The sequence below is a fragment of the Anguilla rostrata genome, chromosome 2, assembly GCF_018555375.3.
Source record: "Anguilla rostrata isolate EN2019 chromosome 2, ASM1855537v3, whole genome shotgun sequence".
Classification (NCBI taxonomy): Eukaryota; Metazoa; Chordata; class Actinopteri; order Anguilliformes; family Anguillidae; genus Anguilla; species Anguilla rostrata.
The window spans coordinates 27,091,001-27,108,550 of NC_057934.1; the positions used below are offsets into that span (position 1 = coordinate 27,091,001).

The following is a 17,550-nucleotide window of genomic DNA, read 5'->3' on the forward strand; positions in this document are numbered from 1 at the left end:
TCTGTGTTCATTGTCATTTTTGAGTGTGTAATTACGTGCTTTTAATTTCTTTCACACATGTTTTATATAAATAGCCTAGCAGACATGCATGCTATGGTGACTACTAATGCAATGATAACTTTTGCATCTAACTATAGACCACACTGTGAATTGACTAAATTGTTATTTGGACAGTCCTCAACAAATAAACTGTGCTGTGTATTCCACTGACACAAAAGCGGGCATCATGACTGACCCAAAGGTAATCATCTTTGGGTGCTACAGAGAGGACAACAGCAGATACCTGGTGTTCAAGTTATGTGGTGCAAAAATACAATGCAATGCCATAAATCAAACTCTGGGAGGCACTACAAGCCCTCTTACAAAGAACGGTAATTCAGATGTGAACAAGTTGGCTGGTTCTCTGTTTTGGTAGTTGCATCTCCTGTTCTTATAAGCAAACATGCTGCAATTACCCCCTGTATACGTTGACTTCGAAATAATTTACCTGTATAAAAGTAGCAATACCTAGCATGTCTAGGCACATGCCATCTCTCAACTCAACAAGAATTTAGCTAATATTTAGCTTCAACTAATATAGCATGAATATCCATTTAAAAAATAAATGAAGAAAAATACAACTGACATTAATTTCCTAGCTCTGTTTGCAACTAAGAATCTTGATCAGGTCAACATGTTATTTTTGAATGCATTGGTCAAATAAATTTTGCACAGTGACAGCTTCTCCAATGTTTATAATAGCTTTTAATAGCTTTTATTATTTCATAGAGTCACAAAGCTCTAAATGTGTATTTATGCTCCAGACATACAGGACACTCATCATTTATTAAATGTTCATGGTGTCATGAATGCCATCAATGTCAATGTACACAATGCACACTAACAACCCCCCATCCCCACTCAAGCACGCATGTACGCACAAACGAGCGTAACCGCTATAGCATATCCACACACGCACGTTGCACAATGGGTAAGCCAGGTAGATGTCAATACAAGGCTTATTCTTATGACACGCCAAAGCATTGTAGTGGTCATGCTAGCCCATGGAATACTGCACCTTCAAAATGCAGGACATTTCAAACTCTGGGTTTTACACTAATTCACATGCTGATAAAAAAAATAATTATTTTTGCTGTAATTTGCTTGCTCACAATAATGAGACAAACGTATGTTGTTCTCAATTTTTTTATGAACCTTTTTTTATATTAACAGAAGCAGGTTGAAATAGCGGGATTTAGCAGGATGATATGAATGACAAATAATGTTTTGCTGTTCAAAACAAATTTTTGCCACACAGGCTATAATTAGAAATATTATTAAAACGCTAGGAACAATTTCAATTCTAATGTACTCATCCTTTCACATGGGAAAAAAATGATTGAGTGCCCTCTAGGGTGCCCCTTCATGCAATAAATTATGATGATGTGCCCTCTAGAGCAAGAAAATTCGAAAGTGTCTTAATGAGTGCCCTTCTAGTGAAGAAAACGTGATGCAGTGCCCTATAAGGTGCCCTTACAATGGTCTAAATTTGACGTTCCCTATGGGTGCCCTTCCAATGGAAGAGGGTGCCGTTATGAAGTGCCCTCTATGCCGCCCCAACATGACAGTGTCCCAAAGGGTGCCCTTTCCAGTAGAGAAAATGGGATGCGGTGCTGTATAGGGTACTCTACAGGTGAGAAAACATCATGAAGTGCCAAATTAGGTGCCCCTCTAATGGAGAAATGGCCCTCCAGTGGATAAAATGTGATGCAGTGCTATAAAGGGTGTCCCTACATGCGTGAGAATGTGGGGAAGTTTCCTAATGGATGCCCCTCCGGTGGAGAAAATGTGATGTGGTGCCATATAGGTGCTCTTACAATGGGATAAACTTGATGTTCCCTACAGGTGCCTTTCTGATGAAAAAAACTCATGAAGTGCCCTCTTAGATGCCCTTCCAAGTGAAAAACCACAATGCATCATAACTTTTTGCGCGCTGGTGGGGCCCAATGTCGTGCAGTATTTTATATTTTTTCTTTATATTTTTTCGCCCCTGCCCTTGAGTCCACCACTGCATCACATTAGCCTTTGCATGGTTGAAGTTGCCCTTGACATGAGCACAGATAATAATAATAATAATAATAATAACAATACCCATTAATGGGGAAATGGCCAAACTACCACCTTCACCCATTATGACTTGACCACATGGCTGTGCACTGTGTATAGACAGACAGACAGACAGACAGACAGACAGACAGACAGACAGATAGACAGATAGACAGATAGACAGATAGACAGATAGACAGATAGACAGATAGACAGATAGATAGATACTCATTCTACTAATTCTGGGAATGTATGTGTGTGTGTGTGTGTGTGTGTGTGTGCACGCGTGTGCGTGCATGGGGGGTGTTAGCACAACAGGTCCAGTTCTTCCAGGCGCAGGGTGGAAAGGGGAGTTCCGGGGGGTTATGTTTGTTAAGGAGCCTAATAGCAGAGGGCATGAAACTGGCCCTGCCTCTGTTTATTTTGAATATAGGGGCGGCATATCTCCTACCAGAGGGCAAGATCTGAAAGCAGGTGCTGAGGTTATGAGTTGAGTCCCTTGCGATCTTACCTGCTTTCTTCCCCGCCCTCTAGTCAGGACGGAGTACGGAGTGTGGCACAGTGGGTAAGGAACTGTGCTTGTAACCGAAAGGTCGTAGGTTCGAATCCCGGGTAAGGACACTGCCGTTGTACCCTTGAGCAAGGTACTTAACCTGCATTGCTTCAGTATATATCCAGCTGTATAAATGGATACAATGTAAAGTGCTAAGTAAAAGTTGTGTAAGTCGCTCTGGATAAGAGCATCTGCTAAATGCCTGTAATGTAATGTAGTCATAGAGCCGCTGGAGGGTTGAGCACTGCTCCCCACAGAGCTTGGACCCCAAGGTGAGCACCCTCCGCAGCTTGGCCTTGTTGGTTTCTGAGAGCCCCTCATACCAAGCCAGAAAAGAAAAGGTAAGGATGCTCTGTATATGGCAGATGCAAAAGGTTTGAAGGATGGGAGGGGCTATGTCCAGATGCCTCAGCCTCCTGCTTGGTTTGGCAGCTTCTGTTTTTATTTTTTTTAAAGCCTAACTTTATCTTCAGTGTTGCCTGCATTGGGTATCCGACAGTTCAGCTCAATATATAAATATACAATGAATGCAACACTAGATGGCTCTCAGGTTGTGTCAGGCACAAGGGGACTGTCTTGTTAATTAGATGCACTGTCCATTTCATTTGTATCAATAAAAAAATCAATGTCTGCTAATGGTTCGTGTGGTAAAAATTTCTTTATTTGAAATATTATTTGCTTGTTTAAAAATACTTGTTACAAATTTTGCACTCTGGTTCATTATAATGGACCTATGGTGTATGCTAATTCCTTTTGTGAATGTTGTCTGGATCATAATATACTTTAATGAAACTAGTAACATGGGCGCAGCAATATAACGTCATCTGGTCCAACCAAAGATGATAACGTAACTAATTACTGACTTGCTTTGAACAATCTTCAAGAAGACTTGATAGGGAATTTAAAAAGGGGTTCTTTTGGGAGCATGTGGAGCATCTTCATGTAACTTATAATCTTTGTTTTAATGCGGAAAAACGAGTTGGCAGTACCAAACGATTTTATTGTTGGATTGTTTTCCACTTTTGCAGAGTATTTAGTCAATTATTTTGATCATGGTGGGTTTACCTGTGATATGTTGTAAATTGCAATCACTGTTAAATTGTCATTAGATATTCTGCTTTCTGCCAGCCTGTAGTTAGCTCATTTTGGCAGCTGGGTTAGCAGTCTAATGTTAGCTAACTGTATAGCCTAGCTAGTACATTATTTCCAACGCTAAACTGCTGCTACTTCTGAACAAGTGTGAACGCCTGCATAAACAAATAAATTCTCCCATTTGGGGCATAAAGACCGGTGTTGAAAAGAGTTTACTTGGTGTTTTATTGAGGAAAATAAGTGTTTTTGTCATATATTTTGCTGTCTCCCGTAGGGAAAGGAAGGGCAGATGATCTCTGTGTAGGAAAACGGGATGATTAGGGGCCATAGGAGGACGGTTAATTGATTTATTGGATGATGAGATGAATGATTAGGTACTTGATTGGGGAACTGGCTAATGATTATGGGCTGCATGAGGAATGCATTGGGGCTGAGCTCCCGAGGCGTATAAATGAGCGCACCTGGGGTGAAACGGTAGTTTTCTTTTGTTTAGTTTTGGACGAGAGGCGAACTGGGAGGGTGGCTGCCTCCAGGCTCATGAGTGTTTGGACGGCGTGATTTTTTGTGTTATTTTCAGTTGGTTTGGTTATTTTCATTTGTTGTGTGAGTGCCATGTTCAGTGTTTTGTGTGCGGCGGAACAAGCGGCTAATTTGTGAGCGGGCGGCTGCGGAGATCCGGACCTGGTAGTAGCTGCGAGCAAGGCGGGATAGAGTCGGTATCACCTCCAGGGCTGACAAACGGAGAGCGGCGGTGACTGCAGAGTGGGTCGGCGCGGCTGAGTTGGCAGAGCCAGAGTGGTGCAAGGCTTTTAAGTGGTGTGTGGGGAGTGAGTGTGCTGCGGGGGAACGGGCCTGGGGGGGTAAGGGCCAGAAACCACCCAGCGGGATTGTAGACTTGAGAGGAGGGAGTGGTAACTGCAGACTGGTGAGATCCTCTGTCCGATTTTGTGTCCCAGTGAGTTTGTTCTTTACTTTGTGTCGTTGTGCTGTGTGAGTGGTGGGTCCAGCAGAAACCTGGTTAGTGGTAGGGGGCAGGAGTGCGGTTTAACCGCACCATTTCCCCTGTTACATTTAGTCATAAAGAATGAGGTTTAACTTGTTGCGTCATTCATTAAAAGACGGTTCTTCTAATTGCACCAGTGTGACCGTATGCTTCAGGGACCACTCAAATGTTGTAACACCGGTGTGACCGTAAGCCCCGGAGGGTTGGAAATATTATGATGGATAAACAACCCAGATATGTCACACATTGAAAGACAATTGGGAACAGGAGTAAATATAGCTGCAAGCAGCAATACACAAGGTCCAAGCATACGGCAATTGGTCCCAAAGTCATGCAGTGGCCAAAGGGAGGTATGCCAAACTAATAGGTTTCTTCTGGCTGGAAATGACAGAAGGTGACAAAAGACGGTAAGACATTATGTTAGAGACATTAATGAAAAATATTACCTATTTTTATGTTTTTTTTTACATTTTGACAAAACATTCCATGTCCAAATTTATTCACACCCTTTCTCATTAATCAATGGCAAAGCCTTTATTTGCCATCACAGCAATCAAACGATTCATATAATTGGCAACAAGCTTTTTGCACATCTCCACTGGGACTTTGGACCACTCCTCTTTTGCAAAGAGCTCCAGGTCCTTGAGGTTGGAAGGCTTCCTTGCCATCACTCTGGTCTTTAGTTCCCTCCACAGATTCTCGATGGGATCCAGGTCTTGACTCTGGCTGGGCCACTCCAAAACGTTGATATTGTTTTCTGTAAACCATTTCTTTACCACTTTGGCTGTATGTTTCGGATCATTGTCTTGTTGGATGGTCCAGTGCTGCCCAAGGCCAAGTTCTTCTGCAGACTGCCTGATGTTTTCCTCCAGAATCATAATTGTAGTCCTCTTTTCTCATGATGCCGTTTACTTTGACAAGGTTGCCTGGCCCATTGGCTGAAAAACACCCCCAAAGCATTACATTCACACCACCATGCTTGACCGTGGGGGTGGTGTTCTTGGGGTTGAATGGTTCTCCATTCTTTCGCCAAACGAAAGCCACGACCCTGTGTCCAAACAACTCCATTTTCTTCTTGTCTGACCACAGAATTATTTGTCCAGGTGAGCTTTTGCAAAGGTTAGGCGAGCTTTTGTGTGCCTGTCTTGGAGAAGTGGAGTCCTTCTTGGTCGGCGTCCATGGAGGCCAGCCTTGTGCAGTGTCCGCTGGAGTGTCTGCCTTGAGATGTTGGTACCAGAATTGCTCAGATTCTTCAGGATGGCCTTGGTGGTGATCCTTGGATTCTTCTTAGCCTCTTGCACTACCATTCTTGCCAGCGCAGAGGTCACTTTTGGCTTCCTACCACGCCCTTTGAGATTTTTCACAGTGTGGAACTCCTTGTACTTTTTGATGATGCTTTGCACTGTGGTCACTGGCACTTGAAAACACTTGGATATGGCTTTGTAGCCTTTCCCCTTCTTGTGAGCAGCCACAACGCGCAACCGGAGGTCCTCACTAAGCTCTTTGGTTTTAGCCATGACTTGCAATTGACTAGAAACTGACTAGAGAACAACTGCATCAGCTGTGCTCAATGTATAGTTGATCAGAATGCTCTAGAACATGGTAGAAATTACCAGGACCATTTGAAATGGTATAGAAGCTTGCATTTCCTCTAAAAATTTGTGACAATTTCAAGGGGTATGAATAATTTTGGACATGGAATTTTTTGTAAAAATGTAAAAGAAAACATAGAAATAGGTAGCATTTTTCATTAATGTATCTAACACAATGTCTTACCGTCTTTTGTCATCTTATGTCATTTCCAGCCAGAAGAAACCTATTTGTCAAATAAAATTCACTATAAATCAAAATTTGGCATGCGTATGAATAATTTTGGGCTTAACTGTAGGTCTCACTCATGTGGTTAGGCCAAAACTGGGGATGAAGGAAAATGACTAATTGCATTTCCAAAATGGTTGAAATCCAAGAAGATGGCAACAAATGAGTTATCTACAAGTTACAGATAAGGACATTTATCACTACAGTAAGTTTAAAATGTCTAAGACATAGCTCAGGAGGTAAGACCGATTGTCTGGCAGTCGGAGGGTTGCTGGTTCAAACCCCACCCTGGGCATGTCGAAGTGTCCTTGAGCAAGACACCTAACCCCTAACCCCTAACTGCTCTGGCGAATGAGAGGCATCAATTGTAAAGCGCTTTGGATAAAAGCGCTATATAAATGCAGTCCATTTACCATTAAGACAACAGTTATTTTTCATCCATCCATCCATTATCTATACCCACTCATCCTAGGCAGGATCACGGGGGTGATGGAGCATATCCCAGCTTGCATTGGGAGAGAGACAGGAATACACCCTGGACAGGCCGCCAATCTATCACAGGGCACACACATCATTCACTCACACACTCATACCTATGGGCAATTTAGAGTCTCCAATTAGCTTACCTGTATGGACTGTAGACTGAATTTTAAAAAAATGATTGTGACTGTAGCACCTGTAGCACTACCATGTGATTCAATTAGGGCAATACTTCAGGGCTGGGCATGGGATGTGAGTGCCAATATAGCTGCCAAATTTAATCAATTTACATCAAAGCATTTGTGAGTGGAGGACTGGAAGCATGGTATTATAATACCAGTATATAAGAAAGGGTACCGTACTGATCCAGGAAATTACAGGCCTGTCAGTTTAACTTGCATAATATGTACAATACTGGAATCTAACATTAGAGACAAGTTGGAAGTATTTCTTGAAAATAGCAACATCCTAAGGGATAGCCAGCATGGTTTTTGTAAGGGAAGGTCATGTCTGACAAACCTTCTGGTATTCTTTGAAGAAACTACCAAGTGTTTCGATTATAGCAAGGCGTATGATATTATCTACTTAGATTTCCAAAAAGGCATTTGATAAGGTACCACATGAGACTTGTTGAAATGAAGTGAAATGAAGACAGTAGGAATTAGTGGATGTATTTCAAATTGGATTCGGAACTGGCTACAGGTAGAGCACAAAGAGTAGTGGTAGGAGGGATATTATCTGAGCTGTTAGAAGTGGAGTCCCACAAGGATCGGTGCTGGGACCACTGCTCTTCCTCATTTATATCAATGACCTCGACAGGGACATAGAAAATACATTAGTCAAATTTGCAGATGATAAAAAACTGGGAGACCCAGCTAATAGTTTGGAAGCTACTAAAGTAATCCAAGAAGATTTAAATAAAATCCAGAAGTGGGTGGAAACCTGGCAAATTAAATTTTATATAGCCAAATGTAAAGTTCTGCATGTGGTAAATAAAAACATTAGGTAGGATTACTTTATGGGAGGTACAAAATTGGAATATGCTCAGCTTTAAAAAGACTTGGGAGTAATGGTTGATCAAATCCTTTCTGCTTTTAGGCACTGTGCAGTAGCAGTAAAAAAGGCCAACAGGATGCTGGGATATAGCCAAGAGTATTGAGTATAAATCCAAGGAAGTTATACTTCTCTTATACAATACATTTGTTAGACCGACCACTCCTAGAGTATTCTGTGCAGTTATGGCGATTGTACTACAAGAAAGATATAGAGGCTCTGGAAGAAATTCAAAGAAGAGCTAAAAAATTGACTCCTGGTATGAAAGATAAAAGCTATGAAGAAAGACTTACGATGCTTAACCTCCACAAGTTTGTGAAATAAGACCCCTGGAGGGTGATTTGATTGAATCTTTTAAATTCATAAAGGGGATCAACAAAGTGACCTGCAAGAGATTCTTCAGGTTGAATTCTGTTAGTAGAACGAGGGGACATAAATGGAAATTAACAAAAGGTAAATTCCATACAGATATTAGGAAGAATTTTTTCAAGCAGAGAGTAGTCAATGTGTGGAATAGCCTGCCATTTCATGTATTACAGGCAGAAACTCCGTGGATTTTCAAGACTAGGCTTGATACAGTGTTAGATACTATCTAGTCTGTAGGTAATCAGAGCACTAATTAAGTGGCAAGCATTGTTGGGCTGAATGGCCTGTTCTCATCATTATACTATGTTATGTTATGTTAACCACCTCCTCCTCCTCATCATCATCATTTACATAATGATGATCCATAACCTCCTCCAGATAATCATCATTTGGATTATCATTTATAACAAAATAATCTGAAGAAGCGTCCCCAGAAACCTCAGTTTCTGGGAACTGCACCATATCCTCCGCAGCATTCTTGGCTGTGATTTCAGCTTGAGGAATTAACTGCTCCTGTTCTATTTTTTTTTGTTGTAATTTGTACACATTGGTCACAGACTTTTGCCGTATCTTCAATGAGACTGTATTTCTTATACCTGTCAGCATGTTGCTGTAGAATTTTAGAAGTATTCAGCTCTTTTTCCTGAGAAACAGAAAAAGACACAGAGACTAATTACTAACACACTGGCATGGCTTGTTTGTTTGCTGGACCCCAAAGTGTTACTGTGAAGCTGACAATATTTCAAAAATATATATTTCACCTGGTTATAACTTAGATCCTGAGATGCCCATTTTATTTTGTGTATAGATGTATGTTTTTAATGCAAAGTCAACTTATAGACACTTATAGACACTTTGCTTGAGGTAGGTAATCTATCTCATGAGAAACACGTTTTCAACATACAACAAGCGCGAATCCGTAATAGCTGCGACCGCACATGCGCATACATCGATGTGTGCATGCATCCACGCACACACCCTCACACAAACACGTGACCTCTTCTTTGGCTCATGACCAAACTTTCCACAAAATCTTGTGCAAATCTGTAAATTCATTCGGTAGTTATGCGCCTTTTTGTGATAGGCCACACCCATCACCATGCCCCCTCTTGGTCAATCGGCCTGAAAGTTAATCAGCTCTATCTTCAGTCATGACCAACCTCCATCTCAAATTTCAGCCTCCTGGGGCGGAAACTGTGGCCGCTACGGGGTGGGACACTTTTGTGAACCAACCAACCGACCGACCGACCTACAGACAGAGCTATAGAGCTGCGGTCGCAGCTAAAAATGCCAAGTTAGTCATACATACAAAGATCTGTCTATAAGTCATTCATTCAAACTGGCTAAATCTAGGCCTGCCATTTAAAGCATTGATATAAAAATGACGCCAAGTTATTGTACTACAAACAATATAGGCTATGCCTCACCAAAATTAAATAAGCTGTATTCCAATGCAATGCTACGTAATGTTTCCTAAATTGTTTCAAGTCACTTGGTTATGAAACAATTTAGGAAACATTGGGTAGCATTGCTTTGGTATACAGTTTTTTTCATTTCTGTGAGGCAAGATAGCCTGTATTGTTTGTAGCACAGTAACTTGGCATCATTTTGACATCAATACATTTAATGGCAGGCCTAGATTTTGCCAGTTCGAATGAATGACTAAAAGACAGTGCTTTGTATGTGTGAGTAACTTGTGTGAGCAACAATTTAGCCTGTGGCTAATACACAAGCTAGTTATATTACTAACCAGTTTAGCCAACGTTATCTTACAAGATTCTTGTGAATAAGCACATTTATAATGTAAAAGACAACAGGAATTTGTACGCATACTAAAACTATTGAAAATTTGTGCTTCATACGGTCTTACCTGCAAGCTGACCACATACGCAGACACTCGCTCTCAGCTTGCTTAGCTTGTTGCTGCTATTCCAGCAAAGCTCGCTACCAAGATGTTGTGTGCCTGCAAATCTCACACTGACTGGTGGCCACTGCCATCGACTGGCGTCAGCTGGTATCACACTAGCTAACAGAGAGACAAAAAGATTATTGCAGTAATATGTACCAATCTCATGAAAAACACGTTTTCAACGTACAAGAATGTGAAGTTTTACTCACACACAAGGTAGCTAACGCTAAACACTGTGAAAATTCTGAAAGCAGAACTGTCCTGGAAAGATACAAATGCAAAAGCAATAGTTTAAATGTTGTATTTTTAGTTAGCCAGCAAGCCAGTGTAATGACTTAGAGATTTGCTTCAGTTGGTGGGGGGGGATTGACCCTACTAGTCCTGTAAACAGTTCTAAAAGGCAAAGGCACTACCCAGTGAGCGACGAGGGAAGCAGACGTCAGAGCTGCAAAGTTGTACAGTTTTAAACTGGCGCACTTGTATATATGTTCATTTTGTGCTTGTATTCGATAGTATATATAATAGTGTGTGCGGTTGGCTACAAATACAATGTTGCATGAAATTGATTTCTTCATGTTGTTTTTAATGCAGGCTGTAGTTGCAGAGATTTGCGGTTTTACTAAACTTCAGGGGTGGGAACTACCAAGGCCATTGACTGAGGTGACTCTGGACAAGTTTTACAATTTAACGGGGCTTCTCATTTACATGGGATGCTTGCATCTCCCAGACATAAAGCATTACTGGGGTCTGATTCACTGCAGGGTTTTTGGGTGAGGGCATCACATAATCATTTCAAATCTCTGCTGGAAGCTCTATATGTTGTCGACCCTACCACAGAAGACAATGAAGAACGTCTCACTAAATTTTTTGGGCTACCTCAAAGAAAAATATAAAGAACTGTGTGACGGCTGCATCAATGACAGCCATACATTAGTGGTAACCTGTACTACAGTCGGACCCACACACCTTTCCTGTTATTTTCTATATGCATTATTTTGGATTTTTGCATTAACACACATACAAAAGCCATATAATGACATAACAGTTTGTTTCATTTAACATACTGTTGCAAGTACATAAGACACATTCGTACACACACACAATCTTTCACGTAATCTTTCCATTTTGTTTTATAATTAACATAACATAACGTAATGTAAGACGAGAACAGGGCATTCAGCCCAACACTGCTTGTCTATTCCTTGGTGGCTGGCGTCAAGTGATGTGAACCAGGTGGTCCTGGGGGTGGGGTCACACCCATGTGATTTCTATAAAAGCTCAGGGAAATGCACATGATGGGTGTGAGTGGAAAGCAGGTATAATGATGTGCTTATGCAAATAGTTTAGCCCAATTATTGCATATTTGCTGCTGAAAGACGTTTTGGTGGTGGCGTTTGTGAGTGAGTTGTGAGTTTGCCCCGTCAAGACGAGCTCTGGGATGAAGAGGGAAACGGCCGTTTCCTTTTCTGTGGATAAATCTTCATACCTGTAACCGTGCCTCATAGCCACCGAAGGACCTGTAGCCACCTTTTGGGATTATTTTGTTTTTGGGTTTGGGTATTATGGCACTGGCACAACCCCACACCGCATTTGCACAGGAACTTGGGACTGACTTGATTTTATAAAAAATACAAAATATAAAAAAGAGAAACAAAACTGAACACCACAAACCCTAACCAGCATGAGCTGTCCGCCTGAGGGGGCGACATCGGACCAGCCAGGGGAGGTCGCAGGTAAGCCCCATCCTCAGGACAAGGTTCGAAGCCAACACCAATTATTTATTTTCTTTCTAGCAAAAAACTGCTACACACATCATTTTACATTAAAGACGTTTCTCACATTCATTTTAGATTACAGTGGGGAATGCATTTGTAACAATACACATACCTCTATTAGCTTTATGACATAATTTGTTCTCTAGGTTGAGTGCACGCATCTTAGTTCACATTGTTTGTAATTTTCACTTCTTTTATCATGGCCATTTGTTTGTATTTTTGTTTGTTTCTTTATTTGCTTCCTTACCGGTCTGCCCTGCTCCTGAGCTGCCTTACTTCCTGATCCCTCCAGCAAAGTGCAAACTGATGGAAGGGAAAGTACTAAGTACACGGAGATTGGATGAGACCAGATAATTTTTTGGGCCTATTATTTGTGTTAATTATTTGTTTGATTTTTGTATAAAGAAATTTAAAATAATATAACTGAACTAATGTAACTGAGACCCTTGATACTAATGTGAAATTTTAAATATAATATTGATGTGCCCCCTGTATTTTGTTACTAGTCTGGCTAGCACTGAATGTCCTTTACTGTTTTGTCTCTTGTTATTCTTCAGTTGTTTTAGTCCTAGTTAGCTCTATTTGTTTTCTGTAAGTTTTGCTCTGTTAATTTGCCAGTCTGAGTCTGAGGTTAACAGCAGTTCTTTTTGTAAATTCTGTATATAACTTTAGTACTTTTTCCCCTGGTTGTTTGTTTATGTTTTACAAAGCAAAAGTAGTTAGCTGAATAACTGCACTGAGTAAAATTCAGAACCCTCCCAAATCTGGAACATGGACCGAAAAATAGCTGTTCTTGGTTTTACTCCATGCAGTTATCCAGCTAACTCAGTAATCCTGCTTCCTGAAATACCCTCTGGAAATTTAATTAGAATTGGGATATAAACACGGAATAGCGAGTGGAATAAGTAACATTAGCAGACCGTAGGTCTATCATAGCCAGCTAATATACTAGAAAAGTGAATGACTTTGTCATGAAGGTATCCACAGCCTTTTTAAAGTTGTTAGCAACTTTGTTAGCTTTGTTAGTGAAGCTGTATTGCATTAATTTCCCATGATTGAAATAAGTTGCAACTATAAACAATAACAGCAGTTCCCACAGTGGGGAAGACATCTTGATTGAAAAACAGAATTTGATACAAAAGCTACCCAACCTCAGGCATCTCGCAGCATAAGGTAGACTAACTAGCTAAAACTAACATTACTTACAGGTCTAACAGTCAAACTTATTTGCATCAGCCGGTGCAGTAGCTGACTAGCAACAACCACTTTGTTGGAAACTGATCCCAAACCACAGCCTTTGTAGCCACACCGGCCCCTCGCCACATAGAAAAGAGCACCTTGCCCAGAAACGTCTGGAATACATTTTAGAATAACAAATACAGGGAAAAGCAGCACGAATTTGGCTAAAGTGCGTAAAGAGTGAGATTGCCAGTGCATCATACATATGCCTTAGTATATTTATTTTATAATATTTTCAAATAAAAAATCCTGCATAGTATGCCTTTAAGTTATTGGATATATAATTTCTTCTTACATATGGCAACAACTTTGTTTTCATAGCCTCCTCAAACTGTGGAACTCAGAAGTGAGATTCCCTGCAAAAGCATACATTATTTTCAAGGCTGTATGCTATTGTAGAAGCAGTCTAATCAGTGACACAGTACATTCCGTGTATTTAGCAGAAGAGAAAGAAGAGAGGAAAAATGAACATTTAATGATTCTATTATTCGTCTTGTAACCTGATCAACCCATTTTATTTGCTGTCTGCTACTTTACACCAGGCTGGCCAGTGGAGGATGGCACCCCCTCTGTAGCTGGGTTCCTCTCGAGCTTTCTTTCCATTGGGGAGTTTTTTCTCGCTGCCATTTGACAGTTTTCTCCCCACTGGGAGTTTTTTTTTTTTACCTTATGTACTTTCTATTTTGGGGGTTAAGTCTCTTGCCTTGTTACTCTGTAAAGTGTCTTTGTGACAGTTCTCTGTAAAAAGCGCAATACAAATAAAATTGAATTAAATTTAAAAAGGATACATGCTAAAGAAACAAGTCTGTTTTTCTCTCAAAAAAACTGGTACAGCGCTAGACTTTTGAAACAATTCACACTTGGCTCATAGTAAAAGAAATATAAATTACATAAACATAAAAGAAACAACAGAAATGCAATCTACCTTTCAGTCCCTTGGTGCTGTAGTATTTAGTACATTCCAATAACCTGCTTTTAAAAAATAAAACACAAGCATCTTGTGTAGTTAATATAATTTTTATTAATTTTTGAAAAAAGTTACAAACTAAAAATTCTCTGTAAAAACACAAATTTAATGTTATAGAATTGATTGGAGATATGTTAATCATTGATGTGGGCCAATGAACAACAGGTCTAGGATTGCACATTGTTGAAAATCAGAATTGTGTGATTTGTGTGAATTATGCAAAAATGATTGTATTGCAAGTATAGAGGCAGTGAAGCATATAGCCTAGACAACAGTTAAAAATGACACTGCCAGTGAGGGAGACCAAAAGCAAACATTAAGAACTTTAGTGTCATTGTTTTCCAAACTTCCACCAATTAAACAAAAAATAAAAGCAAAAAGCTACATGATTATTGTCACAAAATAAATCTCTTTGGCATAGATCCCCCAAACCTGTCCCCTAAAAAGACATATCCCCTTAATGCTCAACAACACAATTTTATAACAATATGCATCATCATCATCATTTTCGTTAAAACAATAGTTATGAATATTCAAACATTCTAAACCAGGATTGCATACATCACAGCACAAAGAGTAGTGAGATTGGTTACATTTGTCCAGTGTGTTCACCAGGGGTTGACTTATCTGAGTCAGCGAGCTAAACCGTTTTTTGGTTTTTCAAGAATGCAAACAATATCAGCCAGGTTTGTGCAATTAAACCAAACTATGAGATTGAAGGGCTGGGTTTAGAGGGCGATTCCGGAGACCAGGGGATGTATTCACAAAACATCTTACCACTAAGAGTTCTCCTAAGTGGCACTTAAAGTTCCAAGCTAAGGTGAATTCACAAAGCTGCTGAGACCAACTTTTTCAAAGGAAAGGGGGAAACTCCTAAACTAAGAGAAAGGGCAGGGTTGACCATGCTATTGATGACATCCAGTTTCATGAAAGAACTTGCTATGCCCACGTAGATTGGTTGATAAAGGCATAGCAAGTTCTTTCATGAAACTGGATGTGTCTGTGTCGGCAAATACATTAAATATATTCTGTAGCGGGAGGTACAAATCATATTGCCATATTAAAATGGATTTTTAAATATAAACGTAGGCCAAGTGTTTCTGATTTAACATGAAATCAAAAATATACTGACTAGTCAAATATACATTCGGCTAATTGTCAGTCTCTTACATGTCTGGCAGCTTGTAAAATAATTTGCGGATATGCATTTAAACAACCTGCTAATTAGTGTGCTAGAATAACCATGACTGACAGCAACAAGTGTGATGCTACACTGCCCTACCTACAAATGAAAGCGAAAACCGAACTGGATACAAGAATAGCATTTACTTCTTGCCCAAGTTGTTCATGAAAGGAAGGATATTATTAAAGGAAAATTTAGAGTCAGAGTCACTTAAAAAGCAAAGAAAGAAGCACCGGAACATATATTCTACCATATTAATGTGGCTTTTCCATTTCTGTCCACTCGACTATAATCAGAATACACTCCCAATTCAGTAGATACTTTTATAAACGTTCAATGTAATTAAATATTTATAAAACACTGACCCCATAACGGGGTGGATTGCCCACAGCAGCCATTTTTAGGACTGTTTTGGTCTTAGTGATTTAGGAGTCCTCTGGACTACCCCTAATTTTTCGATTTTGGGTGCTGGTTTCAGCGCTAAAATGCTCTGTGCATTACTCTTAGATCAAAAGCTTAGGAGTCCTAAGTTAGGACTGGCATGGCAATTATTTTTTAGTTTCTCCTAAATTGGCAAGTTAGGAGTTACTTTTATTCTAAAGATGTTTTGTGAATACAGGCCCAGGTCTATTGGGGGAATTCACACCCAATCTGCATTAACTGGACAGTGCTGCCCACATAGAGAGGGCAGTGGATCTGTGATTGTAACCACACCTCATGCCCTTTTTGCACCACCACCTTTTACTGCTAGCAAAAATTTCCTGTAATGAAAATGAACAAAACCCACTCTGAAATATGAAATATCACACATTATATAAAAAATAAAGTTTTTTTCTTACATTTTTTTAACAATATTTTAAACATTTTTTAAGGGCACTAAAAAAACTAAAAATGAAGCAAGTTAAAAAAGTAGTTAAGGAATAAAGTATTTGTAAAACAAAGCATATTAAAAAGGTAAAGCTTTTTTATTTCAATGTTTTTTATAAGGAAACATGGTTGAAAAAAATAAGTACTTGTATATATGTATTTGTCAATTGTTTAACAGTCCCCATCCCCTCTACCTAACTTATTTTTTTTACATGATGTGATCCATGTCTTCTCTTAAGCCTTCCACCAGCTCTCTCCCTCTTCATTCTTTCCAACTGTAAAAGAATATTCATCAAAATGTAATTCCCAACTTACCACCAATTTTGGCCACAAGTTTATTTCTGCTTGCTTTCTTGCATGTAACCGAGCCCCCCACCAACTAGAGGTCGATACCTTTCTTGCCACACAAGCCACAAACAATTACCCAGATTGCAAAAACCCCAAGTATCCATCTTGATATACTAATTTACACTAATTAAGCACAGACAATGTCAAACAGAGATGTTTACAATTGACACCTTACGCATGGACATGCAGCAGAATTTCAAAGTGTTGCAGAGGGGATGTTAATAATTTAAGGGTTCAAGAAGTTCAAGTTTAACTCCATTTAACTGTTCAAACAAAATGTTCAATATTGCATGCTTATCAAAGATATCAGACCTCACAACAAGCAAGTATGTCATTTTTGACTCATAAAATACATTTAAGTCTATGGGCTGCATTCACTTACATTGATTTCTGGGTCACGAGGACCGAAGAAACGAGGATGGATAAAATAAGTGACTGGAAGGAGTGCAGAAGTGGGTTTGTGTCTATGCTAATTCAGCAGTTCTGAAACTGGGTCCTGAGGGACCACTGTGCATGCAGGTTCTCATTGCAACAGAAATTGCAATCCCAGAATTTTATCAAGCCACTATTTTTTCTTAATTTGTCCCCTCACTGAACTGGAAGTAGTAGCAGTCTCCGATAAGGCAAATGAACAAAGAGCATTCAATCACCCCATTTTGTGCACATGATAGGGGTAAATAGGAATTGAGATGTCCATAGTTTTATATTTCTCCCAATATTTTGTTTATCAAACACAGACATGTAAATTGAGAACATCGCCTAAAGATTTTACAGTGCGTCAGAGAATGTGTGATATATGGGGTTTGGTTCAA

The 17,550-nt window shown here is 39.8% G+C and overlaps 1 protein-coding gene across 2 annotated transcripts in view; it reads right to left on the reverse strand.

Annotated features, from left to right (window-relative positions):
• Positions 1 to 14,371: 14,371 nt before the first annotated feature.
• jupa (junction plakoglobin a) overlaps positions 14,372 to 17,550 on the reverse strand; it is a 67,957-nt gene continuing 64,778 nt past the window's right edge. For both annotated transcript variants that reach the window (XM_064324466.1, XM_064324465.1), the window contains one exon: positions 14,372 to 16,665. The gene's annotated coding sequence lies outside the window, so the exon portion shown is untranslated. The remainder of the gene's footprint in view (positions 16,666 to 17,550) is intronic.